The sequence below is a fragment of the Amblyraja radiata genome, chromosome 19 (assembly GCF_010909765.2).
Source record: "Amblyraja radiata isolate CabotCenter1 chromosome 19, sAmbRad1.1.pri, whole genome shotgun sequence".
Classification (NCBI taxonomy): Eukaryota; Metazoa; Chordata; class Chondrichthyes; order Rajiformes; family Rajidae; genus Amblyraja; species Amblyraja radiata.
The window spans coordinates 32,393,287-32,420,955 of record NC_045974.1 but is presented as its reverse complement, the minus strand read 5'-3'; the positions used below and the strand labels follow the sequence as shown (position 1 = coordinate 32,420,955).

General features: G+C 41.8%; 1 protein-coding gene across 1 annotated transcript in view; it reads right to left on the bottom strand.

The window, feature by feature from the left end:
• Positions 1-27,669, bottom strand: part of mgat4c (MGAT4 family member C) — a 399,922-nt gene that overhangs the window by 158,356 nt on the left and 213,897 nt on the right. Inside the window, exon 2 of the mRNA XM_033038190.1 lies at positions 24,708-24,817. The gene's annotated coding sequence lies outside the window, so the exon portion shown is untranslated. The remainder of the gene's footprint in view (positions 1-24,707; positions 24,818-27,669) is intronic.

Here is a 27,669-nt window from a genome sequence, read left to right as displayed (position 1 = left end):
TGAGTTATTTACTTTCAACATGACAGACTAGGCAGCAAAGTCAACTCTGCTGTTATGACATTAATTAAAAGACGGTTATTTTCTTTTATCCGTACTTGTTCAAAAAATCTGCAGGCTGTACCTATGAAATGATCACTCTTTAAGTATTGCGAGAATGTTACACTCTGCATCTATTTTGGTCACTGTTCAATAATCATTCAAATTATGTTTCTTTTTTCCTGTTTCCTTTTGGAATATCCCTTCCTTACAGCTATTTTTTTAATATATCCCTTTCATCTTTCTCTGGCAGAGGTTTCAGAAGTAATTTACATTCTATCTAATCAATCATGCTCTTGGGAAAGTAAGGTCATTAGTTGGTTAAATGTATTATTTGTCAGCATTATTTTGTGCAAACATTACTCACACGTTACATGGGACTATCAGCTGGCCGGGATTTGGATTGAAGTGAAATGGTTGGCCAATGAAACGTGTAATGAGTTTGGATACATGTTGTTATGAACAGGTTGCTTATTAAGACACTATTTATGTTAATTTCTGCGTTCAGGAATTTAGTCCATCAATATGGTTTCCCTGATTAGCAATTTAACTCATTCACTGCTCGTGATGCTACTTGGCATTATTCCCAGTTGAAATTCCTGGCTTCAGCAAGCTGCCAGATGGTTATCGGATTTTGCAGAAGGACAGATTATATTAGAGCATAAGTAAGTGAAAGCCCTGCAGTCCAGAACAAAAATAATTCTACTGATGATTAATTATATATATATTTTCAGAGATAAATTCAGGACTGATAATGTCAGATGTGTACATGGATAACGGCTTGGCTCATGTAGTATTGCCACTTACTCATGCGCACCACCTCTGCATCGTCCACTCATGACCCAAGATTTTGGTCTCATATAGTTTCAAATCTCATCCCTAGACCTGGGGCTGTTGGTGTGGTGCTGAAGGAAAGCAGCTACTGTATACATGAGTCTGAAGAACGGTCCTGACCCCAAGATATAGAAATGTCTTCGACCCATGTTCTCCAGGGATGCTGAGTCTGGGGGTCTGAACAAGGGTCTCGACCCAAAACGTCACCTATTCCTTCTCTCCAGAGATTCTGCCAGTCCCGCTGAGTTACTCCGGCATCCCCATCCAAGTCGAACCAGGTTCTCGTTCTCACCTAGCAAACTGCTAACAATGGTCTGTTTCCTTTATCATTGTTACTTTTTTACATATCTTTCATTCATTTATTCTATATATCTCTGCAGCACTGTCTATATATCTCATTTCCCTTTCCCTTGACGTCTGAAAAAGGGTCTCGACCCGAAACATCACCCGTTCCTTCTCTCCTCAGATGCTGCCTGTCCCGCTGAGTTACTCTTTTTGTGTCAGTATTTTTCAGCATTTTGTGTCCATCTTTGGTTTAAATCAGCATCTGCAGTTCCTTCCTAAATAATTTCTTTAACTTACTTCTTAATAGATGTGAATATCACCAGTCTGTCCAGCATTATGAGCCATCCGTGCTTAACTGTGAGAGTGGAGGCACAAGTATTCTTGCAAAGTGAAAATCCTTCATCACCACTCATGTTTCATTTATATGTTGTATATTTGAAATTTATTCTTGTTTCTGGTTACTAAATCTACTTGTTATGTACTGAAGATAGACACAAAATGCTTGAGCAACTCAGGCAGTATCTCCAGAGAAAATAGGTAATTTTTATACCTGTCCAGAACCAGGTGACCAGAACCGTCACCTATTTCTTTTCTTCAGTTTGCTGCCTGACATGCTGAGTTACTCCAGCATTTTGTGTCTATATCCAGTGTAAACAAGCATCTGTAGTTCCTTCCTACACCTTATGGACTGAAAATTTGATACTTCAAGTAGCAAAGTGCCTGAATGGGAATTTGAGTACAATTCTGACATACTGAATTATCAAGACATTTCTAGTGCTATAGTGATGCCATTGCAACACATGTTGCAAAATGCATTGCAGCCTGTAAAGGGCCTGTCCCACTTTCACAACCTAATGATCCTGTCCCACTTAGGAAACCTGAACGGTAACTTCTGGAGACTTTGCGTGCGGTTCCCGGAGGTTGCAGGTGGTTGCCAGAGGTTGCAGGTAGTGGAAGCAGGTAGGGAGACTGACAAAAACCTCCGGGAACCGCACGGAAACCTTGGGTGAAGCGCAAAGTCACCAGAGGTTTCCGTTCAGGTTTCCTAAGTGGGACAGGGGCATAAGTCTACTCCACCATTCAATCAAGGCTGATCCATCTTTCCCTCTGACCAGTGGCCATTCTCCTGCCTACTCCCCATAACCCCTGACACCTGTACTAATCATGAACGTCAATCTCTATCTTAAAAATATCCATTGACTTGGCCTCAACAGCCTCTGTTGCAATGAATTCCACAGATTCACCACCATCTGACTAAATAAATTCCTCCTTTCTAAAAGCACATCCTTTAATTCTGAGTCAACGGCCACTGGTCTGAGACTTTCCCACTAGTGGAAACATCCTCTCCACATCCACTCTATCCAGGCCTTTCACTATTCTTGATATTCTTTTATTTTCTTTTGCAGGTGGACACAGGAGTTGGAAGAACTGCCTTTTTATGATGTCTCCCACCTCTGGCTTAAGTCCTTCAAAGAGAAAACTTCTCCCACAAGTGTACATTCTCATAAAAATATCCACGCTGGGTAAACAAAGTCTGATCATCATGGTCACTTAAATGGCAAAATGGGCTTCAAAGCAATTATGTTGATTTTGAAGAGAAGACAGTCAAAATTGCCAAGAATTAATATTGACCATGTTTATTAACAGCAATAATTTGTAAGAGTCAATGGCACATTCATTTTGGATGGAGTTGAGGAAGATCTTAAACTACATAAACATTTTTGAGTTTATGCCAGAGTGAGTTCCACCGCAAATTGGAGGAGCAGTACCTCATATTTTGCTTGGGCAGTTTACACCCCGGCAGTATGAACATTGACTTCTCCAATTTCAGGTAGTCCTAGCTTTCTCACTCCTTCCCCTCCCCTTCCCAGCTCTCCCACAGCCCACTGCCTCCGCCTCTTCCTTTCTTCTTCCCGCCCTCGCCTCCCCACCCCCCCCACCCCCACATCAGTCTGAAGAAGGGTCTCGACCCGAAACGTCACCTATTCCTTCGCTCCATAGATGCTGCCTCACCCACTGAGTTTCTCCAGCATTTTTGTCTACCTTCGATTTTTCCAACATCTGCAGTTCTTTCGTAAACATTTTTAATACCTTTTAACAATATTGTTTGTCTGCTAATAATGGAGTTGCCTGCTGGCTTCTGCCGTTTTCCTAACTCTCTTAGCCATCATGATTCAGTGAGGACTGTAAGGTGAGAATAGGCATCAGACTGATGACTTTGACAGAGATGGACTGCTTGGCTCTATCTCAGACGCAAGCTGGGGGAAACACACCCGCAGTCTCAGTCAGATCCAGTCCTGAGAACAGGCCTGCCAATTGCCATTCCATCGCCAGGACAAGCAGATTCCCTGAAAACACTGCAGGCAGTCCATCATTCTTCCTGCTTTTTGACTAAGCCCTGATTTGGCCTCTCTCATGCTCGCTCTCTCTGCATCTACAAGAGAAAGTCAGTGTGTGCAGAAGATTGGTGAGTAAAAGCCAAATATTGCAGAATTCACCATTTCTTCACAACAACAATTTTATTCTCAATAATAAAATTTGTGGATGTACATATGAAGCTGAGATTTGATACTACATTAATTAATCCCCACCATTATGTTATAAATATATCTTTGGTACATAGCTTAGTATAGCTCAGAAGCTCCAGCATAGCAAGCTAGAATTTGCTGCCAGGGCAACAGTGAGATCAATGTTATTCATTGTGGCTTACCTCAAAATGATTAACCACAGTCCGCCAAGAGATGGACGGTTAAACATGATGTGCAACAAACTGCAATGTCCTAAAGCAGCACACAAAACAATCTTAGAGCTGCCCTGTCCCACTGAGTTACTCCAGCTTTTTGTGTCTATCTTCGGTTTAAACCAGCATCTGCAGTTCCTTCCTGCACACTTGATCTGTTACCCTAGGGAGAAGAGCAAAGTAAATATTTGTTCAAGCAGTATATAAGGTGGTACAGTAATGCAGCTGGTGGGGCTACTGCCTCACAGCACCAGAGACCTGAGTTCAATACTGATCTCGGGTGCAGTGTGTGTGGAGTTTGCACGTTCTCCCTGTGACCACACAGGTTTCCATCGGGCATTCCGGTTTCCTTCCACATCCCAAAGACGTGTGGGTTTGTAAGTTAATTGATGGCTGTAAAATCACCTCAAATGTGTAGGGAGAGTGGGATAATATAGAACTAGCGTGGATAGGTGATTGGTGGTCGTAGTGGACTGGGTGGGCCGAAGGGTCCATTTCAATGCTGTGTCTCTAAACTGAACTAGTTTGTCCACAAATATCACTGCTTGCTGCACTTCAGGTTTATTGTAGACACACAAAACTGCAAGCAAAGTGTGAAGAAGGGTCCAGGCCCATACTAAAATTAGTGGGAAGGGAAGAGGACTCAATTGTCACAAATATTTACAAGAGCACTCTTTTCCCCATGCTCAATGTTAAAGAGGAATCAGCTATTCTCCTATATTCATCCATTAAGATATACAGTATGCTGGAGAAATTCAGTAGGTGAGGCAGCATCTATGGAGCGAAGGAAATAGGCAATGTTTCGGGTCGAAACCTCTCTTCAGGCTGGAGAAGGGTTTCGACCCGAAACGTTGCCTATTTCCTTCACTCCATAGATGCTGCCTCACCCGCTGAGTTTCTCCAACATTTTTGTCTACCTTCGATTTTCCAGCATCTGCAGTTCCTTCTTAAACAAGATATACAGTAATCCTATTTCCTTCCTAATAGTGTTACTTGTGCAAGAAATAATTACTTGAAAGAACAGGGTTTAAAACCTTCAATATTTCCTAATTAGGCTGGAATAAATACTTAATTACACTTTAATGGTCTCCATCATGGTCTGGTTTGGCTCAGCCACCAAGCACGACACCTGGAGGCTGCAGCGAATTGTCTGCAGAGAATTATTGGCTGCAACCTTCCCTCCATTGATGAACTGTACACTGCAAGGGCCAGGAAGCGAGCGAGCAAGATCATCTCTGACCCCTCTCACCCTGGCCACAAACTCTTTGAATCACTTCCCTCTGGAAGGCGACTCCGGACTGTCAAAGCTGCCACAGCCAGACATAAAAACAGTTTTTATCCACGAGTAGTTGCTCTACTCAACAGCCAAAAATCTGTAGCCTCCCTTTGATCTGGTATTTAGTTGGTTCACATGCTTGATCAATGGTGTTTTATCATTAATGTTTTATTATTATTAATGTTTAGTGTTTTCTGAGTCATTCGTAACTGTCACTGTATGTCATGTTGTTACTTGTGGGCGGAGCACCAAGGCAAATTCCTTGCATGTGAATAGTTGGCCAATAAACTTACTTACTTAATTACTTACTTAATGCTCCAACTGTTAGATACAGCAGAACGTGCATAAATTAGCAGTAATCCTTCAAAATAACGTTGAAAACTTGCAAAACCTTCAAGTACATTAAATAAAAGGTTGAAAGGGCCAATGGTAACAGAACACAGCACTTTGACAAAAAAAGCCATTACAAACAAAACATTGAGATTTATCAGTGGTTTACTGTAGCTTTGGTCCATTTAAAGATGATGCAGATTTTCCAGTTTGTGGCAAAATTATAGTGTTCACACGTTTTTATATTGATAGAGAATTCCTCTCATCTATCATCTTTCATGGAAGACCCTTTGATTGTGTGTGCGGGAGGATGTTTGAGGCATAGTGGAATTTCATCACATCATAAGATCATACATGATAGGAGCAGAATTAAGCCATTCGGCCCATCAAGTCTATTCCGTCATTCAATCATGGCTGATCTATCTCTTCCTCCTAACCCCATTATTCTGCCTTCTCCGCATAACCTCTGACCCCCGTATAACGTGATATCCATTAACAGAAATGTCACAAACTGGCTGCACATCCAATCAGTTAGGTGAATTTTCACAGACAATGAACTAGGAAGCAACAAGAACATATTCTTAGAAATTCTTGAACAATTTACAAAAAGTAGCAATGTTACAAAATTTTGAGATTTTAAAAATCAAGTCTGTAATTTATCCCATCAGATAAAGCATAAAAATAAGTTTAATTTGACATCTAATTCACTTTCATATCTCAAGTATTTAAAAAGTTATGGCCATTTTCATACTCGGAAATGAGCATCTTGTTCCCTATTGATTTTCTATGGACATAACAAAAAAGTTGTGATCGTGAACAGTCAAAAGCCCATAACTTTCTTAAAAATTAAGAGAACTGAATGAAATTTTCAGTTATCATAGATTGAAGCATTCTGAAACAAATATAAAATAATCTTACTTGGATGACCTGAAATTAAAGCATATAATTAGTTAGTTACCTAATTGTAGCTAATTTCAGACTTCAATTACTAGATCTAAACATCTATCCATTTCTTAATAAATGATTAACATTTTTAAATAGCCTAAATGTCCAAATAATATTCACAAATAATTCACAATAAAACATGATTTTTAAATCTCATTTACATTAATTTATAGGCCAAATGGAAGGAATTCAGTGTTCAATTGCTGTAAATAAATGCCCATTTAAATCAGCTTTCCAGTGGGTCCCTGTGGAACGCGCTGGTTTAGAACGTTCACATTGCGGTAGATTTGTGCCTCAAATGCCGAGAAAAATACTGCGCGATATAATGGGCCCAAATTGAGCTACTCGCAATATTAAATTTTGTATAAAAGGATCTTTAGAAGCCCTTTTGAATGTAAAAATATACAACCTACCTTCTGCTATTTTCTTTATGAGACCCTGCGGTTGCTGACGGTCGCGGGTTTAAAGATTGATTTTTAAACTACTATAACTATTATTCAAGGCCTTTAAACCTAATAATAGCTTTTGCGACGGGGTCAATCAGCGATTTTTCGTTAATAATTAACTAGGCTGAACATTTTCGATTGGAACAGCTTAGAGAAAATCGCGTTTTAAACCCGCCCCCTCTAAACGGCGCCAAAATCGCGCACAACCTCAGCGGCAGATATTCAGCGACGCTTCAGGTAGGCTTTGCAACATACCTACAAAAAGCAGATTTAAGTTCATAAGATAGACATCTGTAATCAAATTGAATCTCAAGTATCATTAATACATTTCAACAATATTTTTTCGATTCATGAGGTGTTCAAGTGTAATTTTGGTTCAAAATGCACACAAAAGTTTATATTTTTCAGAGCAAGAGAGCTTTTTTACAAATTGCAGGAGTAACTCATCCGGAAAGAAGGAATGGGTGATGATTCGGGTCGAGACGTTTCGTGACCCGAAACGTCACCCGTTCCTTCTATCCAGAGATGCTGCCTGTTCTGCTGAGTTACCTCAGCAATTTGTATCTATCTTCGATGTAAACCAGCATCTGCAGTTCCTTCCTACACATTGCTCATGTGACTTTGTCTTAATTCATGGGTATCTTCGAAGGGATTGGTGGCTATTCAACAAAGTTCAGCCTTTGTTCAAAGTTCAACAAAGATGACGTTTGACGTGTTTTATCAAGTGTCACAACATAATTTTTGTCGCCGCTGGATTTTGAAATGTTCAAAATCTTTTGGCGACACTGATATGACTCCGGCAGTCGCCGAAAAAAAATCGCCAAGTGGGACAGGCCCTTAAGCCTGGTTCACCATGGGCACAGCATCTGCACAAGGTGCTGCCTCAAGAAAGCAACATGTATCTCCAATTATTCCCACCATCAATCATTCCTTGCTGTTACTGTCAGGCAGAAGGTAAGGAGTCTGAAGTCCCGTACCAATAGGTTCAGGAACATTTATTTTCCTGCAACCGTTAGGTTCTTGAACTGGCCTGCACAACCCTAATTCCACCTCCGCAGCGAAACACTACGGACCTTCTCATGCACCACGACAGAGTTGTTTTCCAATTGCGTTTGCACTAATGTCTTGTTTTATGCACAGTCTTATTTCTCTTTCCACTGCCGTGTAAAATGTATGTGTAATTTCTGTATCGTTTATATAGCTTGTGTGTTGTCTGAGTCTGTGCTGGTGAAGCCACTGTAAGCAAGTTTTCATTGTACCTGCACCTCACAGTACTAGTGCAGATGACAATAAACTCAACTTGAATTGACTGTTGTGTTGATCATGTCTGCTTTGAAGATAACAATACAGCAAAGCAGTGTGTCTGTCACTGGTGGCATTTTGAGGATAGCTCTGCCTCATTGAACAAGTGTAGATGTCAGAGGCTGCTTAACAAAACAACAAGAGGATGATGCTAAGAAAAACAAAGGCTTAATATTCAGCAGATCCTGGGCATTCTGTGGAGGGAGAAACAGAACTAAATTTCAGATCAATAAATCTTCATTTGAACTGGCTAGTAGCATTAACTCTGTTTCCCCCTCCGTAGACACTGCTTAACCTGTTGTTTCCAGCATTTCTGCTTTTATTCCAAATTTCAGCATCTGCAGTTTTACAATTTTTGATGGGATGTTAACATCAATACAATATTATTGCAACCAATAGACCAGTCCAGTTGCCTTTATAGATGAGATTAAGATTAACCATACAGATTTATTTTTTCACGGAACTCTTGCCTCTTGCCCAGTGGGTGAATCGAGGACCAGAGGACATAGGTTTAAGGTGAAAGGGAAAAGATTTAACAGGAATCGGAGGGGTAACTTTTTCACACAAAAGGTGGTGTGTGTAAGAACGAGATTCCACAGGAGGTAGTTGAGGCATGGGCTATCCCAATGTTTCAGAAACAGTTTGGTTTGGAGGGATATCGACCAAACATGGGCAGGTGGAACTAGTGTGGCTGGGACATGTTGGCCAATGAGGGCAAATTGGGCCAAACGGTCTGTTTCTACGCCATATGACTTTTTGACTCCATGACTGTAACCTATATGAAACCAAGTTAACAATTTTTGATTTACATGATTTTTGAAGTGCTTCCATCACGTTTATCGTTACTGATCAAAAGAATGTATATGATTATTAGGCTGAAAGCAACATGTTGACAACATTTGATTTGGGTTTTGAAATCTAGAAATGGAAGTATAAAAAGGAGACACAAAATGCTGGAGTGACTCAGCAGGGCACGCACCATCCCTGGTGAACATGGAATAGGTGATGTTTCAAGTCGGGACACTTCTTCAAATGCTAGAAAGGAGGTATAAAACTGGTCATTTATAACATGGAAGCTTAGAGATTTCTATTTGCAGACAGTGGTGAATCTCTGTAATTCTCCATCCCAGAACATTGTGGATGCAAGACCAATTGAAAGATTTAACGTGGATGGAGATAATTTTTTTTGAAAGATTAGAGGATTGAGGAATTGAGGCCAGGAAAGATCAACCATGATTATATTGAATCGTGGAGCAGACTTGTACTTCACTGTAATTGTGTACATGACAATAAATGTGAGTTGACTTAATTTGACCTCAGCCAGAGCTCTGTACACAAATTAATTTAGAGATACAGCGCGGAAACAGGCTCTTCAGCCCATCGAATCCGCACTGACCAGTGGTCCCCGCACATTAACACTACCTCTACACACACTAGGGACAACTTTACACAGAAGCATGGAAACGTGGAAAATAGGTGCAGGAATAAGCCATTCAGCCCTTCGAGCTAGCACTGCCATTCAAAATGATCATGGCTGATCATCCAAAATTAGTACCCCATTCCTGCTTTCTTCCCATATCCCTTAATTCTGTTAGCCCTAAGAGGTATATCTAAATCTCTCTTGAATACATCCAGTGAAGTGGCCTCCATTGCCTTCTGTGGTAGAAAATTCTAGATTCACAATTCTTTGGGTGAAAACGTTTTTACTCATCTGTCCTAAATGGCCTACCCCTTATTCTTAAACTGTGACTGCTGCTTCGCGATCGGGAACATTTTTCCTGCATCTAGCCTGTCCAATCCCTTAAGAATTTTATGTTTCTTTAAGATCCCCTCTCATTTTTCTAAATTCCAGTGAATATAATCCCAGTCGATCCATTCTTTCATCATATGTCAGTCCTGCCATCCCGGGAATTAACCTGGTGAACCTACGCTGTACTCCCTACATTTATACCAAGCCAAGTAACCTACAAACCTGTACGTCTTCAGAGAAAACCCACGCAAGTTACAGGGAGAACGTACAAACTCCATACAGACAGAACCCGTAGACAGGATAGACCGTGGGTCTCTGGCGCTGTAAGGCAGTAGCTCTACAGCTATGCTGCCCTAAGCATTCTTAAGCATTCACACAGAACTCTGCTCCCAATGTCTGATTAGCAAGTTCAAATAGCAGAACACCTGTGAATGAGGTAAAGGGTAGCAATATAATGACATCACTATCACAACTTTTAAGAAACATTTAGACAGATACATGGATAGGACAGGTTTAGAGGGATATGGGCCAAAAGCAGCCAGGTGGGACAAGTTTAGATGGGGCATGTTAGTTGTCATGGGCAAGTGGGCCGAAGGGCCTGTTTCCATGCTGTGTTGTTGTTCGTCCTTCGTAGTTGAAAATGGCAATGACTTCAGTGTTTTTGTTTGTGGGTCCGAAGGTGACTGGTGAGACTGATCCGGGCCCGGATGGCTCGCCCGCATATGGGACACAGTTGGGTGGGTGCTGCAGTAGAAGTTGAAGTGGCTCGAGCCTTGTGCGCAGTGCATTTCCTCTGAGCTTCTGCGGTGCGCTTCTTCTCAGCTGCACGCGCTCCTGGTGATCTTGCTTTGCCTAGTTGGGTGGTATGGGTCCTGAAGTCATGACTTGACCTTGACTTGGATTAAAGTGAGGGAGAGTTGTGCAAATCGTCAGCCTCATTCTCTCGTCCCAGCACATCTGGATCCAGTGGCAAGACATAGTCAAGACGGCTGGCGATAGGTCAGGATGCTGTGGATGGCCACCAGTGTTCTTCATGAACATTGTGCCCTAATTGCGCTCCACGACGCTTTGCTGGGTCCACCTTCCTACCCGTTGGACCGCCAAATGGTGGTCTCCTCCGCGTATTCCGCCGGATCCAGTCTTCACCTTTCCTGAATAGGTAATAGCCACAAGGCAGTGGAGGTTTGCATTTGGTTTTTTCCTTCACCCCTCCAGGGTGCTATATGCAGGACGCCTGCGCGTGACTTTGTTTAACGTGGGGAGACTGGTGCACACGCAGCCACCCCACGGTCCTTGACAGATCTGGGTCAGGATCCGGTGGCATGGAGTCCAAGATGACTAGAAACCCTTTTCTGCTGCAGCCTTCATCTGCCTTCCCAATGGTTGTGATGCTCCACTCAGTTTAGCCATCATCCTCTGCTTGTTCCACCGTTGAGGTCTTGGTTGGATTGCTCATTGTCAGAGACCTCCCTCTCGACCTTACCGCCACGGGTGGCCCTACTAAGAGCATAGCTCCAGACGGCATTGCTCTCAGGACCACACAAGCGTTTCCACCACGACAAGGTGACAATCCACGGAGAATCTTCCTTCCAATAGCATAGGCTCTCATTTTGTTCAGCAGCCTCACGTGTGGCACTTTATCAAAGGCTTTCTTCACCACGCTGTATGATTGTGTGAATCTACAACCTCAATTCTGATCCTACAATGATCTCGAGCAGAGCCTCACAATTTCTGATCCTTTTTTTTTTAGAAAATGCAACTATAATTTTGCTGCTCATCTTGAATTGCTGTGACATGCAGGTCCCTTTGCAGTGACACAGGCAGGCACTGAGTGCAATGCTGTGTGCCAACACATTGAGCACTAATTCACTGGAAAATTGGGTGTGGAGGCTGGAGGTTTATAATGTGCCCGAGGCACTTGGTGAATCAAATAGATAGCTAGGGACTTGTGTGTACACTATGTGCTCATTATACTGCTCCCGTCAATATAGACTCCATGCATGCCCAACAGATCAGTGCTTTTATAGCACAGTGACTATATATAACAGGCATGTTTCGTGAAGGGATGGGGGAGCAGCCGAGGACAGGCCTGCAGTGAGTGCCGGAGTAGGATGTATCCACGGTGACTGCCGGAGATCCAACAGACTGCGTGACTGCTAGGGGACAGTCAAGGATGCGCAGCCGAAAGAACAAAGAGGGACCTGGCATGGGGAGGGAGGGACCCGGTGGGGGGGGAGGGAGGGACCCGGTGGGGGGGTGGGGGGGGGAGGGAGGGACCCGGTGGGGGGGGAAATCGCCGAGAATGAAGAAGGAGCATTAGAACTGCATTGAACATTTTGCAAATTTGACGGCTCCCTACAGCATACGTGGCGACTCTCAACATACTTTGAGTACGGTATGCCAAACAAAGAATTTCACTGTGACATGCCACATGTGATAATAAAGTATCATGCATTCATTCACTCATTCATTCATTCTCTCATTCAGGAGTATGTGCAGGGGATTGCATTATTTTTAACGTTATATTTATCAAGTGTACTGTGTCAGCAAATGAATTGGAGGTGGAGCAGTGTTGATAAGTTCGTAAATCATAGGGACAGGAATAGGCTATTTGGCCCATCGAGTCCACTCCACCATTAAATCATGACAGATCTACCTTTCCCTGTCAATCCCATGCTCTTGCCTTCTCCTCACAACCTATTCAAGAACTCGTCAATCTAAGCTTTAAAAATACCCAATGACTTGGCCTCCACAGCCATCTGGTGCAATTAATTCTGCAGATACACGACCCTCTGGCTAAAGAAATTGCCATTTTATGCTGAGACCCTTTCAAAGAGTTAGTGCTAAAGTTTCAGAGCCTCAGAGAACCTAATGTTAACTGACATCAAGTGCTATCTGTCTGGAGTTTGCAATTGTGTTGTTTACTCCAGGGGCTGCAGCTCCCTTCCATATCCCAAAGATGTGCAAAGAAACTGGTGAACTCAGAGAAAACCCGGATATCAAAGTTAATCACATATTGTAACATTGACCTGAGCAGAGAGCGAATTAGAGAGGAATTGATGGACATCTCTATAATGCAAATGCAAATAGGTAAATAGGTCAACTCGTCCCTTCCCACCCAAACCACCCCCTTCCTAGTTACTTTCTCTGCAAACGGAGGAGATGCAACACCTGTCCCTTTACCTCCCCCCTCGACTCCGTCCAACGACCCCAACAGTATTTTCAGGTGAGGCAGAGGTTCACTTGCACCTCTTCCAACTTCATCTACTGCATCCGCTGTTCCAGGTGTGGACTCCGATATATTGGCGAGACCAAGAGCAGGCTTGGCGATCGTTTCAACCTCAGAAACTAACAAATCAACATCACTGCTGTGTAGAAATGCGGGAGCAAATTACCTAGCATGCTAAAAACAGAAAATAATGGAAATGCTCATTAAAGAAATTCCTCATCTCCTTTCTAACAGTACATCCTTTTATTCTGAGGCCATGCCCCTTGGTCCTAGACTCTCCCACTAGTGGAAACATCCACTCTATCCAGGCCTTTCACTGTTTGGTAAGTTTCAATGTCCCCCTCATCCTTCTATATCTCAGCAAGTACAAGCCCAGTTCTGTAAAACACTCATCATATGTTAGCCTAATCATCCTCAGGATCATTCTCTAAAACCCCTTCAGTTGTTCCTCTAGTTTTGTCTGGACCTCCTTGTAATAGTACAGGAAGCCATAAGCGGAGAGGGAATGAGATGGACAACTAAAATGGCTGGCAATTGAAAGCTCAGAGTAAATCTTACATTCAGAAGCTCCACGAAATGTATTTGATTTCTCCAGTGTACAGACCCAAGGTTGAGTAGTTAATGGAGTACTCTGGTCTGGAAGAAATGCAAGTAAATCACTGCTTCACCGGCGTAGATTGTGTGGGTCAGTGGATAGTGGAACAGGTGAAATATAGGGTTGTAAATCCTGTGGTTGCATGTGACTGGAAGAGCTGAATGGGGAATCACGAAGGTCACTACCCAACAGCAGTGTGGTATTCACCACATGTGGTTAAAGAAGGAGTTTGTACAATAGTTTGGGCTGCTGCTGCACCTGCTCCAGCGACCCATGTTCAATCCTGAGCACCAGTACTGTCTGTGTACGCACCAAATGCACCAACATCAGCGTTTTGGAGGAAGCCAATATGACCAGCATCACCACCACAATAATGCACCACCAACTTCGATAGACTGGCCATGTCATCCACATGTCCATTGCACACATCTCCCTGAACAGATCCTGTACTCTCAACTGAAGGAAGGTCGGCGAGCTCCCGACGGGCTAAAGAAATGCATCATGGACAACACCAAGAAGAGTTTGAAGAAATTCCACATCATATCCACATGGGGCTCCTAAGGGACCGCGTTAGGAACCTGGAGCAGCAACTCGATGACCTCTGTCTGCTCAGGGAGAGCGAGGAGGTCATAGAAAGGAGTTACAGGGAGGTGGTCACTCCAAGACCACGGGAGACAGAAAACTGGGTCACAGTTAGGAAGGGCAATGGGCAGAGGCAGGGACTGGTGAGTACCCCGGTGGCTGTACACCTTGAAAATAAGTACTCGTGTTTGAGTAAGGGTGGGGGAGACAGCCTACCTGGGGGCAGCGACAGCGGCCGGGCCTCTGGCACAAAGACCGGTCCTGTTGCTCAGAAGGGTAAGGAAAAGAAGAGGAGGGCAATTGTAATAGGGGACTCTATAGTCAGGGGGTCGGATAGGCGATTCTGTGGACGCAGACAGGAGTCCCGGATGGTAGTTTGCCTCCCTGGTGCCAGGGTCAAGGATGTGTCTGAACGTGTCCAAGAAATCCTGAAATGGGAGGGAGAGGAGCCTGAGGTTGTGGTGCATATAGGTACCAATGACATAGGTAAAAAAAAGAGAAGAGGTCCTGAAAGAAGAATTTAGGGAGTTAGGTAGAGAGTTAAGGAGAAGGACTGGAAAGGTAACAATCTCAGGATTACTGCCTGTGCCACGCGACAGTGAGAGTAGGAATGGAGCGAGGTGGAGGATAAATGCGTGGATGAGAGACTGGTGCAGTGGGTATGGATTCAAGTTTCTGGATCATTGGGACCTCTTTTGGGGAAGGTGCGACCTGTACAGAAAGGACGGGTTGCACTTGAACTCAAGGGGGACCAATATCCTGGCGGGGAGATTTGCAAAGGCTACTGGGGAGACTTTAAACTAGTATGGTTGGGGGGAGGGACTCAAATTGGGAAAGCTAGCAGTCAGTGTGTGAAGCAGGGGGCAGAGAATGGTAGCACTCTGACCCAAAATGTAGGGGAGAGAGAAGAAAAAGAAAATAATCAGAGAATAAGAGAGGGTGGGTTTCTTAAATGTGTATATTTTAATGCTAGGAGCATTGTAAGAAAAGTGGATGAACTTAGAGCCTGGATTGACACCTGGAAGTATGATGTTGTGGCGATCAGTGAAACATGGTTGCAGGAGGGCTGTGATTGGAAACTAAATATTACAGGATTTCATTGCTTCAGGTGTGATAGAATTGGAGGGGCAAGAGGTGGAGGTGTTGCATTGCTTATCAGGGAAGATATTACAGCAGTGCTTTGGCAGGATAGATTAGAGGGCTCGTCTAGGGAGGCTATTTGGGTGGAACTGAGAAATGGGAAAGGGGTAGCAACACTTATAGGGGTGTATTATAGACCGCCAAATGGGGAGCGAGAATTGGAAGAGCAAATATGTAAGGAGATTGCAGATATTAGTAGTAAGCACAAGGTAGTGATTGTGGGAGATTTCAATTTTCCACACATAGACTGGGAAACACATTCTGTAAATGGGCTGGATGGGTTGGAGTTTGTAAAATGTGTGCAGGATAGTTTTTTGCAACAATACATAGAAGTTCCTACTAGAGAAGGGGCGTTACTGGACCTCCTGTTAGGAAATGAGATGGGTCAGGTGGCAGAGGTATGCGTTGGGGAACAGTTCGGGTCCAGTGATCACAATACCATTAGTTTCAATATAATTATGGAGAGGGACAAAACTGGACCTAGGGTTGAGATTTTTGATTGGAGAAAGGCTAACTTTGAGGAGATGCGAAAGGATTTATAAGGAGTAAATTGGGACAGTTTGTTTTATGGGAAAGATGTGGAAGAGAAATGGAGTACATTTAAAGGTGAAATTTTAAGAGTACAGAATCTTTATGTCCCTGTTCGGTTGAAAGGAAATCGTAAAAATTGTAAAGAGCCATGGTTTTCAAGGGAAATTGGACACTTGGTTCGGAAAAAGAGGGAGATCTACAATAGTTATAGGCAGCATGGAGTAAATGAGGTGCTTGAGGAGTATAAAGAATGTAAAAAGAATCTTAAGAAAGAAATTAGAAAAGCTAAAAGAAGATATGAGGTTGCTTTGGCAAGTAAGGTAAAAGTAAATCCGAAGGGTTTCTACCGCTATATTAATAGCAAAAGGATAACGAGGGATAAAATTGGTCCATTAGAGAGTCAGAGTGGCCAACTATCTGCAGAGCCAAAAGAGATGGGGGAGATATTGAACAGTTTATTTTCTTCGGTATTCACCAAGGAGAAGGATATTGAATTATGTGAGGTAAGGGAAACAAGTAGAGTAGCTATGGAAACTATGAGGATCAAAGAAGAGGAAGTACTGACACTTTTGAGAAATATAAAAGTGGATAAGTCTCCAGGTCCGGACAGGATATTCCCTAGGACATTGAGGGAAGTTAGTGTAGAAATAGCAGGGGCTATGGCAGAAATATTTCAAATGTCATTAGAAACGGGAATAGTGCCGGAGGATTGGCGTACTGCGCATGTTGTTCCATTGTTTAAAAAGGGGTCTAAGAGTAAACCTAGCAATTATAGACCTGTTAGTTTGACGTCAGTGGTGGGCAAATTAATGGAAAGAATACTTAGAGATAATATATATAAGCATCTGGATAAACAGGGTCTGATTAGGAACAGTCAACATGGATTTGTGCCTGGAAGGTCATGTTTAACTAATCTTCTTGAATTTTTTGAAGATGTTACTCGGGAAATTGATGAGGGTAAAGCAGTGGATGTTGTGTATATGGACTTCAGTAAGGCCTTTGACAAGGTTCCTCATGGAAGGTTGGTTAAGAAGGTTCAATGGTTGGGTATTAATGGTGGAGTAGCAAGATGGATTCAACAGTGGCTGAATGGGAGATGCCAGAGAGTAATGGTGGATGGTTGTTTGTCAGGTTGGAGGCCAGTGACGAGTGGGGTGCCACAGGGATCTGTGTTGGGTCCACTGTTGTTTGTCATGTACATCAATGATCTGGACGATGGTGTGGTAAATTGGATTAGTAAGTATGCAGATGATACTAAGATAGGTGGGGTTGCGGGTAATGAAGTAGAGTTTCAAAGTCTACAGAGAGATTTATGCCAGTTGGAAGAGTGGGCTGAAAGATGGCAGATGGAGTTTAATGCTGATAAGTGTGAGGTGCTACATCTTGGCAGGACAAATCAAAATAGGACGTACATGGTAAATGGTAGGGAATTGAAGAATGTAGGTGAACAGAGGGATCTGGGAATAACTGTGCACAGTTCCATGAAAGTGGAATCTCATGTAGATAGGGTGGTAAAGAAAGCTTTTGGTGTGCTGGCCTTTATAAATCAGAGCATTGAGTATAGAAGTTGGGATGTAATGTTAAAATTGTACAAGGCATTGGTGAGGCCAATTCTGGAGTATGGTGTACAATTTTGGTCGCCTAATTATAGGAAGGATGTCAATAAAATAGAGAGAGTACAGAGGAGATTTACTAGAATGTTGCCTGGGTTTCAGCAACTAAGTTACAGAGAAAGGTTGAACAAGTTAGGGCTTTATTCTTTGGAGCGCAGAAGGTTAAGGGGGGACTTGATAGAGGTTTTTAAAATGATGAGAGGGATAGACAGAGTTGACGTGGAAAAGCTTTTCCCACTGAGAGTAGGGAAGACTCAAACAAGGGGACATGACTTGAGAATTAAGGGACTGAAGTTTAGGGGTAACATGAGGGGGAACTTCTTTACTCAGAGAGTGGTGGCTGTGTGGAATGAGCTTCCAGTGAAGGTGGTGGAGGCAGGTTCGTTTTTATCATTTAAAAATAAATTGGATAGTTATATGGATGGGAAAGGAATGGAGGGTTATGGTCTGAGCGCAGGTATATGGGACTAGGGGAGATTATGTGTTCGGCACGGACTAGAGGGGTCGAGATGGCCTGTTTCCGTGCTGTAATTGTTATATGGTTATATGGTTATATATCGAGTAACTGGGAGCAGGTTGCACTGAACAGGCGCTCCTGGAGGAACTCCGTGCAGGAAGGAGCTGCCCGTCATGAAACGGAGCTACGCCGTGTCGCAGATACAAAACGACAGCACCGTAAGGAGAGAGAGAAGGGGGGCCCGACGACTACCAACCATCCGCCAGTCTCTACTGCCCATGTTGCACCAAGGTGTGTGGATCGCGGATTGGCCTCTACAGACATCTGCAGACCCACAAGTAGACGACCCTATGGAGAGGAGAGGACAGTCATACTCGTTTCGAGTGACCGCCGATGATGATAGTTTGTACGATCTCCCTGCAGATTTTTCTCAGATGCTTGAGTTTCCCTCCACATCCCAAAGATTAGAATGTACTTGTTGCCTGGTTTCAATGAAGTGAGTTTTATTTTATTTGGAGAGATATGCAGCACATTTTTGAAAGATTCACTGAACATTGATGGCTTTTGCAACTGCTAGTAGTTGCCTTATGTTTATGCAGGCAATAACACATTACTGTCAACCTATCTTGAGAAAACATAGGCAAGTGCCCATTAATAAACCACCTTCCCTGGAAACCACTGATTATCACCCATTGATGGGAGATTATTAGTTTAGTTTAGAGATACAGCACGGAGACAGGCCTTTCGGCCCGCTGAGTCCCCGCCAACCAGCGATCCCCATACACTAACACTATCCTACACCTTAGGGACAATTTACAACTTATACTGAAGCCAAATTAACCTATAAACCTGTCTATCTTTGGAGTGTGGGAGGAAACTGGATCACGTGGGGGAAAACCCACGCGGTCATGGGGAGAACATACAAATACTGTACAGACAGCACCCACAGTCAAGATCGAACCCAGGTCTCTGGCAATGTAAGGCAGCAACTATGTAATCTTCCATAGATGCTGCCTGATCCACTGAGTGCTCCCAGTGCTTTCAGCTTTTCTATCAGTTTTCCAGGATCTGCAGTTTCATTTCATTTTCATTGTGAATTCAGTTGCATATTATAATTGTTAATATCCACATAGGTTGTTAGTTATCAAATTCATATAGGATAAAAAGTCTCCTTTGATTTTTACTAGCAGCAGGATTGTGAGACTGACTTGATTTTTGTTCTTCTCCCTCTTCAATTGCCTCTGTCTTTCTACTTAAGTATAAGTAGAAGATTCCCAGGATATTTCAGCAAAAATGTTGCATTTGCTTTAATTTTCTGAAAATGTGTGCCTATTGTATTGTTAACTATTTCTTTTTATATCCACATTTGCTTCACATTTTCGATAATAATTTAAAAATTAATTTGAATTCCTGCAAGGTAAAGTTTTAACAATGGTCCTAGCAGAGAAAATTGACTTGCTCACTCCCTTCTGACTGTAAGGGTTCGGGCAGTCTGAAAAGATTCTCAGTAAACTCACAAAATAATTATGTACTGGCAATCTTATTCAGGCATAAGAATGGCTGATGTGGGAATGGGACCTCGCAACAACCGGATAAGTAGCTGTAACACCAAGATTGTTAAGGGTACACTGATATCAATAAATTGCAAGTAAAATGCATAAGAGATGAGCTGATATGGAAATGGGACCTCGCTATGAGGCAGTGGATCAACACACAATCATTTTCACTGTGAAGTGGGATAAAATCCAGCTTTAGAATGATGGATGGTAAGTTTCTCCTCTTCCCCTGAACGCTAATGCATTTTATGCAGTATGTGTGAATTGTCTCAACTGACAGACCTACTGTAAGAGATGAGAATGAGGTGCTTTGTGTAATCTCACACCAGGGTCGAGGTGGCTGTGTCGCTGGTCTCCTCTTCCCTGATCTGATGACCCACGTACAGCACATCACACTGGAGAGAGAAACAGTGCAGTCATACGACATGGAAACAGGCCCATCAGCCCACTGAGTCTATACCGACAATCAAACCATTTACTTCTTTACATCAGTAAATCAATTTCATTCTTACCAAATTTCCCGAAGAAGGGTCCCGACCCGAATCGCCACTTGTCCATTCCCTCCCCAGATGCTGCCTGACCCGCTGAGTTCCTCTAGCACTTTGTGTTTTGCTCAAGATCTCATCACCTGCAGTTTTTTGTGGCTCCACTAACTTCTTGCCCAACAGATTCTATCAAGTTTCATACTAGGAACTATTTACAATGGCCAAATAATTACTAACCCACATGTCTATGAGCGCTTGTTTCTGTGGCAACCACTAGCCAAATTTGCTCTCAATGTTCTTCTTCTTCTCTTTGGTAGAAAATTAACTGGCTGCCACCACGCTTATTGACCTTAAACATGTCATCCCCCAAGGAGTCGCAGTGTCTTACTGGAGCTTCCAATTTTCTGCTTCCATTTACCAACTCCTGAATCCATCACACTTTACACTTGCCTGTGTATAATATGCTGTGTTGTGCACATTATCATCACATCCCTTCAGCCTAATTGGCTGGAAACAATTACAGTAGCTGGGTTCAAGCATTTCTCCAAACCTAATGAGTCATAGATTCATACAACAGAGGACCAGGCCCTTTAGCCCACCGCAGTCATTCGCCCCATCATGTCAATGAAAATTGAAACATAAAAGCTGCAGATGTTGGAAAGAAGAAGGGTCACAGACCCATGAACTTGGGTCTGTAGAAGGTCTGAAGGAGGGTTCCGACTGGAAATGTCACCCATTCCTTCTATCCACAGATGCTGCCTGTCCCATTCAGTTACTCCAGCATTTTGTGTCTATCTTCAGTGTAAACCAGCATTTGCAGTTCCTTCCTACACAAGAAATTGACTCGTTGTCTGACTTTTTCAGCAACTTCTGTGTTTGTTCCAGCCATCACGTACATGTCTGTATCACTCCCATTTACTGGTATTTGGTCTGCAGCGTTCTCCACATTGGTGATGCATGAGATAGTATTGATAATTAAACGTGGTGAGAGTACCTGCCTCCACCACTTACTCAGAAAGTGCATTCTAGATTCCAACCACCCTCGAGATGAAAAAGTATCTTCTAAACCTCGTGTTCATAATCCCAAACTGATCCCCTCTACAATGAGGAAATGTTTCCAACTATCTCTCCAAAACACTCTCATAATTTTTTCTACCTCTTTTGTCCCATGGAAAACAAACCCACACGGCAGTATCATTCAGGTCTGCTGACAATGGGTAACCATTCATATCCTCCTCCTTTCTATCCAGACAGGGAGCCAGGTGTACGGGTATATTTTACAGGTAGGCAGATGGAACAACAATTAGTTACATTTGTCCTTTAAAAGCAAAATATTGCTGTTGGTGGAATCTGAAATTAAAAAATGCTGGAAAAAAATAGCAGTTTGGAGAGCATCTATGGGGAGAGAAATATAATTACAATTTTAAGTTCGAATCAGTCATGGAGTTACACAGCACGTAATCATACATCAAACAGACCCTTTGGCATGTCATCCACATCAACCAGGATGCCACATCTAATCACCCAGAGAGTTGTGAATCTGTGGAATTCTCTGCCACAGAATGCAGTGGAGGCCAATTCGCTGGATGTTTTCAAGAGAGAATTAGATATAGCTCTTAGGACTAATGGAATCAAGGAATATGGGGAGAAAGAAGGAACGGGGTACTGATTTTGGATGATCAGCCATGATATTGAATGGCGGTGCTGGCTCGAAGGGCCGAATGGCCTACTCCTGCACCTATTTTCTATGTTTCAATGTTTCTAATCCTGTCCCATTTGCCCGTATTTGGCTCATATTCTTTGTCCATGTATCTGTCCAAATGCCTTTCAAATGTTGCGATTGTACCTGACTCAACCACTTCCTTTGGCAGCTTCTTCCATGTATATTGCACCATCTATGTGAAACATTGCCCTTCAGGTTCGAGACAGTGAGTTGTCCAGCAGCGAGATAGGCCCCTAGGTCCAACTTGTTCACACCAACCAAGATGCCCCATCTAAGCTAGTCCCATTTTCTCCCTATCAATGTACCTGTTAATATTCTCCCTATCAATGTTCCTCAATGTTCTCCCTAAATGCCCCTCAAATGTTGTTATTGTACCCACCTCAACTACCTCATCTTGCAGCCTGATCCCAATACCAACCATCCTCTTTGTGTGAAAGTGTCAAATATTTTCTTCTGATTGATGAAATATGACCTTTCTTCAGAACTGCTGTTGATGTTCAGAGAGGTTGACAAATTGGCTGTTGGATAACTATGTAGGTAGATATGTAAGATAAGTATGAACCTCACAGCTGGTGATCAATCTCTGGGATTCTCTTCCCTGGATAGTTGTAGAACTTGGTTCATTGGGTGTTTTAATGAAAAGGCAGTCTAATTCATTTTACCTATTCCATTGCATTTGGGATAAGTGATATGAATAAGTGATATTTTTTATCCACTTTTGAATAATACATATGTGTTTCTTGTGATATCTGTGAATAGAACAAACTGCATTTATTTAAAGAGAAGGTCATATTTATTTTGGCAAGTTCAGGGCATTGAGGATAATATGGTGGTGATGAGGCATGGTATAGATCTGCCTTGATCATATTGAATGAGGGGACAGGATAAAGAGACCAAGTAGCCTACTCCGAATCCTGGTTTCCTTTGTTCTTGTTTTTAATGTTGTTGTGTAGTTCGGTAGCTAAGCAGATTGGGTGGCACAGTGACACAGCAGTAGAGTTGCTGCCTTACTGCACTTGCAGCTCCGGAGACCCGGGTTCGGCAGGTGCTGTTTGTATGGAGTTTGCACGTTTTCCTTGTGACTACTTGTGTTTTCTCTTAGATCTTCAGTTTCCTTCCACACTCCAAAGACATACAGGTTTGTACATTAATTAGCTTGGTCTAAATGTAAATTGTCCCTGCTGTGTAGAATAGCGTTCATGTGTGGGGATCGCTGGTCGAAGCGGATACGGTGGGTCGAAGAGCCTGTTTCCGTGCTGCATCTCTAATCTAAACTAAAATCTATAGATAAGTAGGTGAGCACTTAGATAAACATAGAAACATAAAAAATAGGTGCAGGAGGAGGCCATTTGGACCTTCGAACCAGCAATGCCATTCATTGTGATCATGGCTGATCACCCACAATCAGTAACCCGTGCCTGCCTTCTCCCCATACCCCTTGATTCCGCGAGCCCCAAGAGCTCTATCTAACTCTCTATTAAATTCATCTAGTAAATTGGCAACTCACAACTCTCTGGGTGAAAAAGTTTTTTGTCATAGAAACATAGAAAATAGGTGCAAGAGTAGGCCATTCGGCCCATCGAGCCGGCACCGCCATTCAATATGATCATGGCTGAACATCCAAAACAATATCCCATACCTACCTTCTCTCCATACCCCCTGATCCCTTTAGCCACAAGGGCCACATCTAACTCCCTCTTAAATCCAGCCAATGAACTGGCCTCAACCACCTTCTGTGGCAGAGAATTCCACAGATTCACTACTCTCTGTGTAGAAAACGATTTTCTCATCTCGGTCCTAAAAGACTTCCCTCTTATCCTTAAACTGTGACCCCTTGTTCTGGACTTCCCCAACATTGGGAATAATCTTCCTGCATCTAGCCTGTCCAACCCCTTAAGAATTGTGTAAGTTTCTATAAGATCCCCCCTCAATCTTCTAAATTCTAGCGTGTACAAGCCGAGTTTATCCAGTCTTTCTTCATATGAAAGTCCTGCCATCCCAGGAATCAGTCTGGTGAACCTTCTCTGTACTCCCTCGATGGCATCTCAGTTTTAAATGGCCTCCCCTTTATTCTTAGACTGTGGCCCCTGGTTCTGGACTCCCTCAACATTGGGAACATTTTTCCTGCATCTAGCTTGTCCAGTCCTTTTATAATTTTTAATGTTTCTATAAGATACCCTCTCATCCTTCTAAATTCCAGTGAATACAAGCCCAGTTTTGTCAATCTTTCTTCATTGATGTCCAAAGACAAATAAGTTGGCAGGTGTGAATGTATAGATAGGCCGAAAGATAGGTAGATAAATAGATTGATAGCGAATGAATCATTTATGAATGATTATGGAAAATGCAAAGGAAACAATAAACTAATGCAATTCATAGATTTTAACAGCAATGAAGTTTAAACAGAGCATCCAGCGAACATATGGTTTTGACGATTTAATATTTTATAAGTTGCAGGCAACAGCAGCCTCAAATTACTTTGTGCATTATAAATCATTCAAATGAATAATGATATCATGCAAAAAAAGTAAAGGGAAACTGCATTGCAAAGTGTTCCATTTCATGCCATCAGTCCGTTTGTTCTTTGCATTCTTCCCTGTCAAAGAATTGTCTGCAGTCAGAAAATCTTTGCTTGCTTACATCAAACTGTCATTATCCATTCAAGCATCTCATAGATCCCTTTGCAAATTGCTAAATGAGCTATATTTATCCAAAATATTTTGCTTCTTCTCATTTGTGTCCATCAGTTTTGGCATCGACTACCATTAATATGCTACCATGAAGTAAGAACTATTCTAATTGCTCAGTCTTCAAAGCTAGTTAGGTTGATTAATCAACCCTTGGCCACTTACCAACATTAAATGGTCTTTTTGGCAATGACTGCACCTGTTCACCTGTTCACCTGTTTCCCCGCATTCAGGACAAGTTGTAGAAATAATGCATCGACTGTTCCTTGTAATATCTGTGTAGTTAAACAAAACACATAAACTACTACCAGTTTATTTTTTATCATGCTTATGATTGCAGTGCAGAAGAAATTTCCATCAGTCTGTTGTTATATGCTTGCTGAAGGATTTGCAATCTATCCTTTAAGCTGCAGTGGGGTTGAGTTGGAAAATAGCTATCGAAAGCTATTTGCTGATTTTTTTCAACACTCAACTGATCCACAACACAATGGCAAATCAATTGAGGCTGGATTTTATCCATAAAAGCACAGTCTTTGTATTCTAAATGGGTTGGAGGACCATTTATATAAAAATGATACCAAAAAAATGTAAAGCGTGTAACACCAGTATTAGATTGTGATTAAAGTTAGTTTTGATTCAGATGACTTGTACATAAGTATTCTCCTGTACATGTGATTTATGACATTGGAAATGTCATTACGCTAATCAGATGAAATCAATAGTCCTTGAAATGGTAGGGATGGAATATTTATCTGTACTAATTATCAAGTTTCCCATAAGTGATTCATATGGTACACATTAGAAATTATGATGACTTATTGAAAATGTTAATTGAAATCAATTTCTTTACTTCTGTCATCTTATTAGTTCATTAGCATTTTCATCCTCTTTAACTTCATATAGCATATGTACATTCAGTGGTGAAAAATTAATGATAGAAGATAAGTGACTGAAATGTGGCAGTTCTTAATGTATTCTGCAATTCTTTATATTTAGCCCACACCAAAATCATGTTAATTATGATACAATCACAAAATAATACTCTATACAATCAACTCTGGATGCTATATTTTCTTTCAGAAGAACTGAAGAAACAATTGGTCTTAAGGGCCTGTCCCACTTTCACGACCTAATTCATGACTTTTTTACTAGTGGACATTTTTCTTCATGCTAGAAAAAATGCCCCGACCTACTTGATGCCATGAGTACCTACTGCTAGCAGCACGGCCTGCTACGACCTACCTACAACCTCCTACGACCTCGTGACGACCCTGCTGCAAGTATAAGTCAAGGGCAAACTCGGCAGAGGTCGGGAATTAGGTCGTGAAAGTGGGACAGGCCCTTTAGTTCCTTCTTAGAGTAACTTAGCTGGTGTTAGCAATTATTAAATAAAGACAATTTCCTTTTTCAACATCTATAACTCCTGAACAGAGAATAAGAAAGGGAAGAAAATGTAATATACATAACTGGCACATGTAGAATTTTAAAGTCATGTGTGGATTACAAATACTCTCATAATTTTCACCAACCGATATTTGTACTATCATATACTTCACATTTTATTGATGCAGTGTTAATATCTATATCATAAATCTGAAGGTGTAAATTTCGGTAAATTATTAGTCAGATGCATAAAGCATGTACAATTTGTGTAGTTTCAGTATACATACAATGATTATTAGCTAATGGAATATCATGGTTATCACAATAAAAAGCATAAAATATTATTTGGTCCATAATTTTGTACAGCCGTACAAAGGAAAATGCAGTACCCATAAGGTTAATTACATTCATTGCTTTGCTAATCTAAACTTTCAACTGCTGATTAGCATTGAAATTGATTCTGAAACTCCTGATGGGGGTGAAGTGACATTAATCTTGCCTTTGTTGTTGAGAATGTATAAAATCCTACTTGCGTTGCGCAGCGATAAAATATTGCTACTCTCACATCATCATTCTTATGTGTACCAGTTATTTGATAATATTTAATCCTTCCCTTATTTTCAATGGTGGATCAAATCTGGGAGAAATGTTTGAATTGGAAAAAAAAAAGACATCCTCTGTTTAACATCAGTGCGAAGAGTTCTCCTTTTGGTTTCAGTTTTTTTTTTTGCATCATGATGAATTGTTCTTGTTTTTTTTTTATTAAACGGAATTGTATCATGATTACAATACAGCACACATTACAATATATCCAACCTACCAAATCCACATTCTGGCATCCAGGGAGACTAAAGCAACTGCATACAGGAATCTACATGTTTGCCTCATGACACCCGCCATTCTGACTCAAAGATATTTTGTCATTCCCTCAATATTATTGAGTCAACATTTTGGATTTTCTGATGAGAATCCCTCCAAATCAAGTTCAAAGATACAGCTCATCATCATCTTCTCAAAGGCGATTAGAGATGGGCATTGGAAGCATGGCCAGCAATGTCCAGGTATGGTAATTTAATAGCAAAAATCACAATTCAGCCCAGTCAATTTGTGATCAAGCTGTATCTTTTGACCTGATTCCATATCTATTTATTCCTGTTTGTTTTAGCTGCACTGTACATATCTAACCTCTTCTCTGTGACCAAAATGGACCTGATGAGTCAATGGGCCTGTTTCCATGTTGTATGACTTTGGGACTCAGTGTGAACAGATGGATCCTAGAACTTGTATAGTTAAAAAAAAAATACAAATTGAAGATAGAGATTCCTTGTTTCTTTCTACACATTAAAATAAATGTTTTATAACGTATCACAGGCTCATTGATTTGCAATTAAACATCTAGATTTGATAATAAAGTAAATCTTAGTGCAGAGAAAACACAACCTGCCAATGTTGCATATGGATAAAATTTAGTGGTTTACAGATTCGTTTTATTGCATTTCAGTGGAATATAACATCATTTCATTTTTGAAACTCTGGCTTTAAGTGTCTGTAAAAAGCTACAGATGTAGGAACTTCTACTACAAATGAGATTCAAACATACCTTTGCCCGCAGTGACGATAGACACAAAATGCTGGAGTAAAATAAAGACTGATCAGCAGAACTTGCCGTCTTACTGGCTTTTGTTTTCTTCCAGCCTTTCCAATATTTCTCAAGGTGACATTCAATTTACTTCAAATACTTATA